Source organism: Heliconius melpomene, chromosome 18 (genome assembly GCF_056956725.1).
Source record: "Heliconius melpomene rosina isolate 202511_hmr_F chromosome 18, ASM5695672v1, whole genome shotgun sequence".
Classification (NCBI taxonomy): domain Eukaryota; kingdom Metazoa; phylum Arthropoda; class Insecta; order Lepidoptera; family Nymphalidae; genus Heliconius; species Heliconius melpomene.
Genome location: NC_140406.1, coordinates 5,619,205 through 5,634,081, shown reverse-complemented (window position 1 = coordinate 5,634,081; position 14,877 = coordinate 5,619,205). Strand labels below are relative to the sequence as shown.

Sequence of the window (14,877 nt, the reverse complement as noted above, 5' to 3'; positions counted from 1 at the left end):
GGAAATGAAAATATTAAATATTTCATTCCCCCGAGTGGAATTGAAACCTACAAGCGTCGCATTTACCGTCGCACTCTAGAGCCACTGCGCCAAGACGACCTCAGGATATTGTATAATTAATTACAAGAATAAACCACAAAGTCCACAATTGAAAAACATTCAAGTAAGAACGGCTCAACGGCTAGTCACTGTGATGAATAAAACAATAGAGGGCAAGACCCTCGTAATAACAACCACTTCACAATTGTTAATTTGGTCAGTACAAAGAGGGTATTTGGATGAATAAATTTTGTAAGGGTAACAGTACGGATAAATCGTAGGATGATTTAACAAAGATATATTCATACAAAAATGCTTCAGCATTCAGTTTTATATATGAGGAAAATATAACGATAATTTATTTTTTCGCTACAAAGATCGATTGTAGAGCAGGTGCTGGACTAATAATCCTGATTACTTTTGCAATTTTTATATTCATTTATAATAAAAGAACAAGTTGACGGCTGTTGACGTTTTTTTAATGTTAACACTTTTTTATGTTAAAAAAAGAAATGTCCTTTTTTCTGGATCTAGTAGATGCCGCTGTCTACTTTTAGTACTTTTATACATACGAGTATATAACATAACTAGGAGTGCGAACCGGACCTCAATTTTGACTTGCTGCGCTCGCAAGATCTCGGTAGTGTTCACATGTTGAGCGAAACGAGAAATGAATTATTGAATTTTTAGATTTTTTTTTCGCCTAAAACTATCTACGTGGTCATATCTATATGTTTGCAACTTTTCATCTCAATCGGTCAAACCGTTTGGGAGCTTATTGATGACAAAGAGTGTAAAAAGTCGCCAGTAAAGCGAAAACTCCAGTCATTTATGAATAAATTTTTTTTCTTCTTTTCTTTTAAAATTGAAGTTAAAATTTGATAGTCTCTTCCTTTACTAATTTTATAATGTAACTAAAATACTCGGAGCAATTTGAGGCATTGTAAAAGTAATATATACATATTTTACATGCTCAGTTATGAGGCACTTGTGGAAGTATCCTTTGAACAATTTAATTTGTAAAAGTTCCAGACTGATTGTTCATGTCGAATTCTTTCACTTTATAGCCGGTGTAAAAGTGATTCTTTTTCTGCTTCAATAGTTATGAACTATACAAAGCTCCTTTCATATTGCGTTTTTACATAAAGTCATAACAAAAAGTCATTAATTTCATTGATTTTAATACAAAAGCAACATGCTGTACTAATTTCCAATATATGTCTAGAAGGAAATAAAAAAATTCCTTGTTTATCGAAAAAAATAAGACGTAGATTGATTATTAATAAATGGAGTCTTAGTAGCATTAATTATGAGCTTAAAAGTCAAGAGAAACGAAACATGCACTAACATTTAATGTTTATTATAGCATATATATAACATGTAGAACCCTATTAAATTTATCACATTTAATATTTGCAGCTTCGAAACGAACTATTAATGACTTTCATAAGTAAACATATTATAAACTATCGCAACTTATAGTTCGGTTCATATTTATAGAAGTTTCATTCGGTTCATATTTATTTAGCTAATTGTTGGTAAAATAGATCGAAATACTATTAAAACTTTTTCTTCCAGCATTACGCTGTATCCTGCATACAGCAGAGTTTGCAGAGAGAACCTGGTGTTAAGACACTCTGTTATCCACTTTCCACCGAAATTTCTAGCATGTTTTGTAGTCAATTATTTTACTATATAGCTATAAACCTTACAGGAGCTGCCTACAATGTAAGGTGGTTGGAATGTTCGTGACTGAACGCAAAAAATGACTTTGGTGAATAATATTTTTTAACTTTTTGCAAAATTATATTCTTCAAATTGGCGTTGCGTAATAGACAGTTCATATAAAATAAAAAACCCAAATTCAAATCCTACCTACGAGTATAATGCAATATGTGCAAAATGTATTTAATTTTCTTTCCCTGAATAAAATTAGCTTCCCATAGATTTTCCATAAAAATAATTAAGATAGTACCTACCTAACTGGACATTAGTCTAACATACGGATCTTCTTCATTTATCACGATGGCAATAAGCACAAACCTCCATAAATCCGCGTCGAGCGCACATTGTACGTATATCGTACTTAATGATACCGCAAATAAAAAGGCTTTTACAATTGTGGACACGATCCTGCCATAAAGGAATGTGGTAATGGCGATTACTTATTTATAGAACAAATCAAGGCCCGTTTCGTTTAAAATTATTTAGCAAATATAAGGGTGAAGACCGTATAGACAATGAAAAAGATATTTACATTGCTTTTCAGGGTATTCAGAGAACTCAGTACCAATATAGATCTGTTATTCTTTTGTCAGTGAATTCGAGAACGGTGCATTACTTAATATTTAACTTGGCTCTCATTTCACATTTATGTTTTGATGGGACGACTACAAAACTACCAACTAATAATAGATGACAAATGCGAGGTTCACCCAGGTGCGTTACGCTTGGCATCATGTTTGCAATTTAGATAATGATTGTGGGAAACAATTTCAATTAAACTGGGTTTCCGAATTTCCAAATGTCCATTTAAATACAATTCTAATTAAAAACTAATACATTATTAATCAGAATATGTTATTTCATTTTTGTAGATTTGAGGAAGCTATTATTATGTTTTTAAATTTGATAATTTCGGAAATCGTTTAAAAATCATTATTTCTTGAAATCATTTTTACATGCCTTTGAATGACAGGTTAACAAAAATATTAGCCATGCTGATCAGGACGTTAAGCAGCATATTAAAAAACAAGATAAGTAAATAAAAAAAATGTTTTATTTCCATTTCATACAAATTCGGGTAAATAAGACATTAAATCTCACAATCCAGTAACATGACCCAGATCTTTTATAGTATGAGCCTCCATGAGTATGCATAAAATGTTAACGACGCAACCAACAACAAAAACTATCTAGATTGTGTCGCTTTTTTACCTAAAAACACTTGATAGGAACTGACTAGTTTTAATATACGTAATGTAAAAATTAAAAGATGAATTTAATAAAAAAAAATACTTCTGTAAATACAACGGTTGTTTGTTTCGATTGTCGCTCGATCTCTAATGATTTTCATTTTGTCACTCTGGCATGTCATGTACTCACAATGTTCTTATATATATACCATATATATTACAAAAAAATATTTAGATATTTGATATATAAGTAATTTAGTTATGAATGAAATATGCTTATATTTAAGCGCACTTAAAAAAAAAACAAAAATATATTTAGTATACTATTTTTAGATTAAGCTTTAAAACATATTTTTAGAAATATATTAAAAAAGAAATATTACGTATCAAAGTAGGACATTACAAATATTTCCCACTGCTCCCACAATATGGAGTAACGAGTTCAGAGCCGAGGTTTATTGCTTCGCTTTAGACCGAGTTAATCTCGCTAATTACACTACTCTAAGGTTTAGATACAATCTTGATTTCAGCATACATTTATGGTACATCAAAATTAACAACAGTCATATAAATTTACAGTAAACTAATAAAAGCAACTTATTAAAACTCCAATTGAATTATATGCGTTCCTTTATATCTTAATTAAAAAAATATAAAAATAAAATAAATACACTTCCATCGAGCATATGCTGATATTTTCTTTAATTTCATTTAAAGCAAGAAAAAGAAAAGTGAAAATAATTGTATCAAATAAGAAACCTCAATTCCAAACCGTTTAAATAAAAATACTAAGACGAGTTAGAAATTAGTCATAATATTTTTATCGTAAATATCTTAAACATTTAACCTTGCCACAAAGCAAAAATATAAATAAATAAAATAAAAAAATAATTTTATTTTTATTTAAAAATATATGTTTTTATACTAGGTACGAGAATATAGGATAGGAGAAGGAGGAGAAGGATAGGATAGAATAGGCTTCGGGAGTTTACGCATGATAAATAGTTTAAGTTTTCTTTATTTTTAATTTCTTCCTTACACAAGCTCTTCTAAACCTTCTTAAAATTTAATGAACGATGTAATAAGCAATAAATACACTAGGTACAATTTAATATTGAAAAATATTTATCTCCACCAATAAACGATTATTTTAATAAGAATAGAGTTATTGATTACAGGCTTCAGTGTTTCATTAAAGACCCAACTTCGAAACATAATGTCTTTTCAAGAGGTGTCACTGGAGATAATGTATCATAGACGTTTGATGGAACTTCTGCACGTTACAGCCTATTGATATCTGAACAACGCTTATAAGTGTTCAGTTGAGCGTTATATCTAGGCAAGTTTAGCAATTTTATACCTCTCGTTTTGAATATGAGTCTATGAAAAATACGTGAAATGCTTCTAAGAATATATAAAAAGCTTTATAGGTTCCTACTATAATTACTTTTCACTTTTTAGTATTTTTTTTTCACAAAATGATTTATTTTTTTTTTGGTTGGCTTTTACAAAAGCATGTGTTTTAGTTTTTTAACTATTATTTATTATAACTTATAATTCCCGTTGACGTACAATTCGGAAATTGGTACGAAACCCTCGATGGGTGAGTCACATTCGCACTTGACCGGTGTTTTATAATACATTGTCACCGGACCTTCATAAGAATACAAAATTTTAAATAAATATGACGTTTCAAAGCTGTTTAAAATCACGTCCAAAGTTTCCGTTACAAACATACATACGACCGAAGCTAATAAAATTTTGTTAAAAAGCAGGACAGCTGTATGAGAATAGTTATAAATATAATACCGAAACAAATTAAAAATATATCATGGCAACAACTTATAAACAGCTACGGGAAATAAGCAAGAATAAAGCAAGTCATTTTGTGGTTTGATATCGAACCTTTTCAATCAGGCGGGCCTCTATGACAGTATTTCAATCAGAACATGACAAGGAAAAGATTCCGTCATTGACTGGGTCCCTGGTACATGGAGGAACTTAGGAGATTGCCTCTGTATTTGTTTTGCGATTTTCCTTGAGCTGAGAGCAGTACATTATTAGATCAAGGATTTTCTACTTCAGCATACGATTGCTTCACTCCATTTATGTCAAAGCTTGTAACAAAAGCTACTATACAGTCTAAAAGGGAAAAAAGATTGCGATAAAATTTATAGATTTTACTTTACGTGTTCAATTTTTTTTATTAGCTTCGCGCTGTATCCCGCACACCATAGAGAGGCCGAGGGAATCTAGTCTTAACATACACTCACGTCGGACTCTCACATCGACACTCCGTTCCCTATTTTCGTTCCAAATTCTGGAGACAATGCGTGTTGAGTGGCGGAACCTAACGCCGCGCTTTGTCTCGACACCAGGGCGAAGTAATGAAATATAAATTTAAATAAATATTTCAGAGTATAAATAATTTAGTATTAAATATATTTATTTTAATATGAGCTTAGCTAACATGCTATAAAAAAGCAGACATACTACACATATAGCTAAACATAAAAATATATATATACACAAAACAAACAAAAAGTGTCAAAAAAATAAATTAATATTTCTATTTAAACCAAAATAACCTTGTAACAGAATATACATACATCTTTGAACGAATCACAGTTTTAATGGGACACCACGACTTTAATTAAACGTAATGGACGTCGCCATTACCTCATGGGCTACACTATAATTTATAGTCCACAGAGAGCAAAGGGTTTCCCTGGTCTTTGATTATAAAACCGCTTTTCCTCCAATCTACTTTCAGACATACATACTCATATATTAGCTCCCTCCTCCTTTTACTCACATATTACCTACCGCCTTTGAAATAATTTGTATACCTACTTGTATAATATATCTTGTATCATATATCTTGTAAGGAGCCTACCTTTCATGACTATCAATCGATGCCTATTTTAATTAAAGCCTTATTATAATTCTGAATCGCATCAAAGGTAGATTACTGTGCGATTGATTTAATACTCATCCTTACAATTTATGCATCTTTTAAAAGAAGTTTATTTTTATTATAAGTATATTTCTGTGTATTGTTTTAAATAGCCACGTACCTAAAATAACCTTTAATATATTGTTTGGGCTAATTCGTTTGCTCGGGTTCTATTATTATAAAAATTGGAATTATAGCAAACGAATAAAGCAAAAATAATACTCATATTTTATATATTACTAGCGGACGCGCGCAGCTTCGCTTGCGTATTTAAGGGTGAATTCTAATAACCCATGAAACATGTGTTCAATGAAATATTTTTAAGAGTCTAAATTTCAAATTTTATAAAAATCGGTGGTGATTTAAAGATTTTTCCATAAAAACTTTTAACCCCTTATTTGCACCCTTAGGGGGTGAATTCTAGAAAACGATGAAACACGTGTTCGATTAAATACTTTTAAAAATCTAAATTTCAAATTTTATAAAAATCGGTGCCGATTTAATTTTTTTTCCATACAAACTTTGAACCCCTACTTCACCCCTTTAGGGTTTAAATTTTTCAAAATCCCTTCTTAGTGGATGTCCAGATTACGAAAGTAAAAATCTGTCCAAATTCCACGTCTCTACCATCAGCGGTTAAGGCTGTGCGTGCGTCTTACCTCAGTCAGTGAGGACAAGTCCTTTTATATATATAGATACTAGCGGACGCGCGCAGCTTCGCTTGCGTATTTAAGGGTGAATTCTAAAACCCATGAAACATGTGTACAATGAAATATTTTTAAGAGCCTAAAGTAAAAGTCAAGTTTTATAAAAATCGGTGGCGATTTAAAGATTTTTCCATACAAACTTTCAACCCCTTATTTGCACCCTTAGGGGGTGAATTCTAGAAAACCATGAATCATGTGTTTAATTATATACGTTTAAGAGTCTGAATTTCAAATTTTATCAAAATTGGTGACGATTTAAAAAAAACCTATACAAACTTTCAACCCCTTATTTGCACCCTTAGGGAGAGAATTCTAGAAAACGATGAAACACGTGTTCAATTAAATACTTTTAAAAATATAAATTTCAAATTTTATAAAAATCGGTGCCGATTTAAATTTTTTTCCATACAAACTTTGAACCCCTATTTCACCCCTTTAGGGTTAAAATTTTTCAAAACACCTTCTTAGTGGATGTCCAGATTACGAAAGTAAACTTTTGTCCAAATTTAACGTTTCTACCACCAGCGGTTACGGCTGTGCGCGCGTCTTACCTCAGTCAGTGAGGACAAGTCCTTTTATATATATAGATGAACGTTCATTAGTTAAAAAGTGAGGCATAGTAGGACTATTTGGAAGAAGTTATCTTAATTAGTGCATTTAATAAAAGCATGAAATCGTAAAGTTTTGAATTTTAAGTGAAAAATGTGTAAAACACATGGTATCTACGTTTTTATACATATTTTAGTAGTAAAATAAATATTTTCATTGAAATATTAAAAAACGTAAAGGTATTTTATCGACAACAATTTTATTGTAAAAATATAACTTACGTAAAATGATAGCGTTATTTCCTCCAATAAAAACGGAAAGCGTAGAGACGTATAGAGCTCGACAGACTAATAATAAATGAACCCTCACGTAAAGTGGAGACAGTAGCGTGCATTAGCATCTTATGTTAATATTTTGTAATACTTTGCAAGTGGATAAAGTAGATACCGATTTCCATACGGAATTTATTCGCTATAAGATATTCGCAACGAATAAAGGTAATGTTTACAGCCATGAAAATATTACAAACATTTTGATTTTAAATGCGATACACATTATTTACCAGAATAAGCGTGACACGTAACACAACGCCTTCAAGCTTATGGTAATACTTTTGCAAACTCATTTGAATATTATTACCTTTTAAGTGGCGTTACTCGAGTCTGGGGAACCCGTTTAGAGATATATGTGCTCATAAGGTGTTAAGTGCACAGTAGAAATCGAACATGTGAGAAATAATGTAGGTACCTACTAATCTGATACACCAAACTAATTTATTTTAAGTATATTTTGTAGTTTAGTATTTTTAGAGAATTTGTATGACGACCTTCATAAAAACGGTGCTATGGACATTAGCATTTTTTAAAACACTAGCGCAATATATAAAAGTAAAATCTATAAACTGTAAAAATTGTTTTCTTTCTTAAATATTTCAGCAATAAAAATGTAAAGCTTAATCTCAAATTTTACTATAACAGTAAAAAATAGCGGCAAGGTAACAACAATTTATTTTTACTAATTTAAAAATGTATATTCAGCCATTACCATATACATATCTTATGATTTTTTTAATAGATCTATCGTACAGAAAATAAATTACAATATGTATAAATAAATATACAATACGTATAAATAAATAATATATTATATTCGACTGCTATAATTTTGAATTAAATTTGGGACAATGTTTTTAATTTATGTCCAAATAAAGTGGTAAATACTAAAAAGGATAAAATAGAGTGACAATGGGTTCTACCACCTAACATAAATTATTTGTTCGAGTAGGAATCAAACCGGTGATCGACACGTTTCACGTCACCGGCTGAAGATGCTGTGTTGCTGCGACGGCCTCTTTAAAAGGCAACTAATTGAAAAGCTATAACGAGAAAACAACAAGAATTAATCTTTTATTTTCAAATACGCCATGCTGGCAGAAATCAAATCTAGTTTTAATTAGACCATTGTTCAGTTTTAGTCAAACAATAAGACGTCTCTCAAAGTATTTATTCTTTATACGAACTCGTTCAATTAATTTTAAATTAAATTTTCTTAAAGGCAAACCAATAACCACAATCTAGCATTGAGTCAAAAACAATATAGAAAGTCTTAGGAAAAGCAAAAAAAAATAACTTAATTATTGAAAATGTGCTGGGTCAATTAAAAAAATCTTAATATTTTACCTATATTTACTGACTGACAGAACTATTAATAAAGAAATTTTCAAAATTTTGCATATTAAATATAAATGATATTTTATGAAAGTATCTATCTTTTTTTTCTGATAGTAAAAACTATCAGAAAAAAAAGATAGATACTTTCCAAAAGAACAAAGAAGGCTCTGAAGGCCCCACTAATCCGTTCATCCATCAAACTAACGAAATTTGTAACGTGAGCGTAACGTTACTAAATTCGTATATAACATAAAAAGAAACAACATATGTATGTATGTAGGAGCAAAACTAGTGATCCATATCCGTCGGGTAAAAGCCGATATTCCGACGGGCTCGCAACGGAATAATATTCAATGCTAATTATATATTTATTAAAATATATAATAATTAATAATATATATATTTGTTAATTATATATATATATATATATATATATATATATGTTACCTTATTTATTATATTTAGTTTATGTTTTAATTTAAACTACATATTACTACTATTATTATATATTTAGAATTATAAACATTTTTTATGCTTCATATAAAAAGTCCTAAAAATTGAATTGACTTGATAACGTCTTATCGATTAACACCGGCTGCACAGGCATACAGGCAAAGAGGGGCTTTAAATTCTGCTTCTAGTGGGGCTTCCCCACTTAGTTCTGAAATTGGGACTATAAGAGAAGAAAAGAGTGTCTTGACTTATTTATTCTACCAAATTCATCGCCAAATAAAGCAATGACAATTACATTAAAGATATTATGTAGGTGATGAAACAGAATTACAAATGCTATTCAGGTAAGAGGTTTTGTGGTGATGGGATTGCTCCAAAGGAATGCCGCATGATTGTGTAACGCTCGTTACTTTTTATTCTTCTCATTACCAACCGTAGTGCTAGTATGGAGACAGCACAGTTCCATATGAATCTAGGGCGAATTGTGCCTGAAAACAAATTGGTACAACATACTATTTACAGTTGAGCCAAGTAATTTTGTCGCTATAGCAAGAAATGTTAGATTTAACGCTATTTTCTGCCTTAAGAAAAATTTTGAAACAAGTGACTAACCGTAGTGGACGTAATTCGCAATATACCAAGATGTTAAAATTATCGCATAAATGATTATAGAATTAAATCAAATTAAATGAAATCAGCTTCACGCTATAGCGGGATATATCCCGCTCATAGCAGGGTAGGCAGAGGAAACCTAATGTTAACAAACTCCGTTCCCCACTTTCCGTCGAATTCTGAAGATATTGCGTGTTGAGTGGCGGAACTCAACGCCACGCTTTGCATTGTTACCAGACCGAGAGATCGTTTCCTTGAGTGAATATCGAACCCTCAACCTGTCGAGAGTCGCACGCTTGTGGCCCTCCATCATGATGCAGGGCCACAAGCGTGCGTTTGACTAGCCCTACATTGTAGAAGTTATGTTTATTTTTTGTCGAAATCTAAAAGTGAGATGCAAAAAATTTTTTTACACATAATCCACTGCTAGCTTTCAAATATCGACGAAATTAAAATGTTGCTATAGCGCTTCGTGGAAAGTAGAAAATCTGTTCCAAAGCCAATTTGTATTGAAATTTGTTAGTTACTTTATGAATACCAAACATCCAGTTACTCTGATGTAATAAAATTATCGACCGTACGATCGACGACTCCATGCCACCCTTAGACTAAGCTGCAGGTGGCTCCGCAGATTTGATTATGAGTTTCTTCTTCCTTTTGATTATTTTCTTCCCGAAAACAGTGCGTAAAATTTAGAAAGCCTAACTTCAGAGCGGCCACAACACGTCGACCGTACTGTATACAGTCCACGTACATATATACAGGGAGAGATTTTCCCTGAGAGATTTTCTTGCACAATCACAAAAAGAAGGACATGTCTTAAATATATTCTGGCTAAGTGAAATACTTCAGCTACAAATTCCGAGTATAATGTGTATAATAAATAGTATTCTCCGTTTTTTTTTTCTTTTAATAATATTTTTATAATATGTGTTTTAATGGTTATATTATAAAATCAAAATAAAACAATCATTAATAAATAATTATGGAAAAAATCTATAGCATGAATAAAATTTTCTATGTAAATAATTTTATTCATTATTATGTATAGAAAGAAGCGTGATTTCTTTTCTTCTTGAACAAAAATAAAATACACGCTGTGAATTCAAATAGCATTACAATCGCGCACTGCGGACGCGGAATTAACATAACTATAATTAAACGAATAAAATATGTAAATTGGTACAGAGCTATTCTTTGATAAAATAAGAATGCTTAATAATATCTTAAAATTGATCTACACGTACTCAGTGAAACACAAAATTTAAATAGAATTATACATACATACATATTTTTTTGTGTTTTTAGTTTTTTTAAAACTTCACGCTGTATCCCGCATAGCAGGGTAAGCAGAGGGAACCTAGTGTTTAGACACCATGATTCCATTTTGAGGTATTGGGAACACCCAATACCTCAAAAAGTGCGCTTTGCCTTGGTACCAGAGCGAAGAAATGAAAATATTACTAAATAATAAATCATGCCCCCGAGTAGGAATCGAACCTACAACCGTCACGTTTACAATTGCTTGTTCCACTGCACAATGACGGCCTGTATTTTTAGTTTATTAGGATAATTCGCCATTATTCTAAAAAAAACATCCAAATACATAAACAGGTACATACATAATATACTCTACTATATATAATGGCAAATATCAATAAAAGTGAATTAAAGAAAAATACCATAACTTTATAGAACAAAAGTCTTTATATACTTCATCTTGAGAGTGAAAGAATTACGTAAAAACTTGTTAAAGTATAGAGATATATAAAAAGGCACAGAAATCTAATTTTCTTTATGTCATGATCCTATCATCGCATTGTTATTTCCTTCTCACTAAAATGAGGGCCATTTCATAGTATTTTATATAAGCTTAAGTTACTTGCTACTATAATAGCCCTTAATTAGAAAGTAATTTTGTTTGTGGCACAGCGGCACAAGGGTGTGACTGTAACGCGACGGTTGTGGGTTCGATCCCCACTCGGCGAAGTGAAATATTTATTTACGTTTATATTTCCATTTCTTCGCTCTGGTGTCGAGGTTACTGCGCGGCGTTGAGTTCTGCCACTCAACACGTAATGCCTCCATAAATTGGCAGAAAGTGGGGAACGGAGTGTTTTAACACTACGTTCCCTCTGCCTACCCTGCTGTGTGCGGGATACAGCGTGAAACTGATTTATTTAAATTTTGTATGTAGTTCAATTAATGAATGAAAATAATTCTCAAATTAAAATAACAAATAACAACTCGTATTATTATTATGATATGCTATTAACCATTGACAATAACAGCTATTCAGCGAACAAAATATTAGTAAAGTTTCAAATTGCTTCGTTATTTACGATACGTTCCAGTGTATACAGTGTTAGAAACTATTGAAAATATTAAATAAAGTGGGAAAGGTAATGAATTAAAACAAGGCTTCAAATAATTATTAAACAACCAAAGGGAATTATCTAGCAGTCTAATAACAATATCTCGTTCTAAAGAATCCATCGAGTAGAGTGACGTTAGTGATCCTTTTCTTTCGGTCGCCGTTGACAGCCCATAAAAGTGCCAGCCAGTAATTAGAGTCGTTGTTATATAACCTCTATGGTCATTATTTGATTATTTCTAACAACAGTATAAATGGAAAACTCATATTTTTATATTGTGACAAAACTGTACTAATTAGTTTAACTATAAAAAGTTTAAAGTTAAAATAACTTCCTTACTTTTTTTATGCATATATACTAGTACTATTTTATTTTTTTTTGTAAAGTAAATCGAAAACCTCTCGTTGTTCTTTTCTGCGTAGAAGTCCGTTTTTTTCTGTGTGCGCGGTCCCCAAGAGTACTCGCATTAGATATTTGCAAAGATTGATAGCGTATCGCACTAACTTCACTTGTGTTTTGTGTGATACCGGAAAAGGAGGCTGTCATAGAAATTTCGCAAAAAAATATTGAATTTTAGAGGCTAATGATAATTTTTCGATATTTTGCTGTTTTGCTAATACGAGTACATTTTTTACAAATGTAACAAATGCATGTAAACAATGGCCACATTCTTTTAAATTTTAAATACGTAAAATATGTCATTGTTGGTGGATTGTGAAAATGTTGTAATGTGCCAATGAATCGAAGGAATCGAACTCACAACCTGTTCGTTTACTTTCAGCTGTGCTGCTGCGCTACGATAGCTTTAGAAGGTATAATTATTTAATTATTAATGTATGTAATATTTTTTTTACTATAATGTAAATTCAGAATTTATCATAATATTTTGTAGTACAAATATGAGAGCTATTCAAATCGTATGAATAGGGTTTCCATATTGTACGACGTGTCAAGCCATCACGTTGCGTATTGTCTTATCTAGGTCAATTCAAGCTGGCTATGGTTACTGAAGAAAATTAAACACTTGCCTTCAAAGTATTTATTCAATATTTTCTAATCTTTTGTATTTTTCATTTCTATAATAATTATTTATTAAGAACATTTTTTTACATTATTTATATAATTACAGTGTAAAACTCTTACCTACGAGTGTATATATGCAGCATCTAACGCAACGCATCTCATTTAACGCAATCAATTAAGTATCTATTTCGCAATATTTTGTATAAAATTCGCCGCGTAATAAAATCCATAGAGTATTTGCCGTACACCTATAGTTATGAAGTTTGGAAAAAATCCAAAAAGTGAAAATTTATAGGTATTTAATAGAATAAAATAATTACAAATCCACATTTGTAGTTCATTTCATACAAATTGAGTGAATAAGCCCGCAAAGTTAAGTTTGTCAGCTCTAAGAGTTCTACAGTGTACTTCCCGTTGACCTACCACCTTGGTGGGCGAGTCCATTTCCTTAATATAAATGATTTTTTGATTTTAATACCATTATCATTAAATGGTACAAAAAATATTTTTCTTATCGTGTCTATCACGTTAATCGCCCTGCCTTTAATTTCCGGATGATTGTACCTTTTATCCATCCCATTAAACGATGACGCAACAGATTTAAAGGTTTTTATTTTATCCATAGACTCTGTTTATTATATCCAGCATTTTTATAGATTCACGCCTCAATTAAATCTTTTAAAGGAAATAATGTATTATAAAACAACGAAAAAACAGGTTATCATAACTTTTTATTATATTATATTGGAGTATAAAATGAAAGCCTACTAAAATTAGAACTATTCGAAACTACATAACTACTCCAGACATTGTTACACTACTGCTATATTTATGCACTTAAAAATTAAAATAATTAAAAACCCATTACTTGAACTTTAACAATGGTTCCTTAAGTTTTAGCTGTTAATATAAATAAAAAAAAAATTGCAGCATAAAAACAACAAAATGAACCCTACAGGTTAAAATAATATGAAGTTATGATAAACGATGTGATGACATCAGTGTGACATAATTAGATCGTGTCTATTCAAATACTCGTTCAATTACGCGTTCAAATACCATTCATGGAATTTCTGTATTAATTTTGTCTTTATATATGGACTAGCGGACGCGCGCAGCTTCGCGTGCTTATTTGCACCCTTAGGGATGAATTCTAATAAACTATGAAACACGTATTCAATTAAATATTTTTAAGAGTCTGAATTTCAAATTTTATAAAAATCGGTGCCGATTTAAAAATTTTTCCATACAAACTTGCAACCCCTATTTCATCCCTTTAGAGTTAAAATTTTTCAAAATCCCTTCTTAGTGGATGTACAGATTACAAAAGTAAATACCTGTCTAAATTTCAAGTTTCTACCATCAGCGGTTACGGCTGTGCGTGCGTCTTACCTCAGTCAGTGAGGACAAGTCCTTTTATATATATAGATAACAGCTATTATTCAAGCAGTTCACATATTCAAACATCGTATGGACAGAACAATTACAGAAAAAGAAAGAAGAAAAAGAAGAAGGACAAAGGAATCTAATTTGGCTACGTGGCGCAGCATAAACGCGGTGATGATGTTTTTGATCCCA

General features: G+C 31.1%; 1 protein-coding gene across 3 annotated transcripts in view; it reads right to left on the bottom strand.

The window, feature by feature from the left end:
* LOC146529359 (alkaline phosphatase-like) overlaps positions 1–14,877 on the bottom strand; it is a 43,675-nt gene that overhangs the window by 19,715 nt on the left and 9,083 nt on the right. Inside the window, exon 1 of one of the 3 annotated variants that reach the window (XM_085201497.1) lies at positions 4,860–5,014. The exons of the other annotated variants lie outside the window; for them this stretch is intronic. The gene's annotated coding sequence lies outside the window, so the exon portion shown is untranslated. Of the gene's footprint in view, positions 1–4,859; positions 5,015–14,877 lie in introns of those variants that run through there. 3 annotated transcript variants of the gene reach the window in all.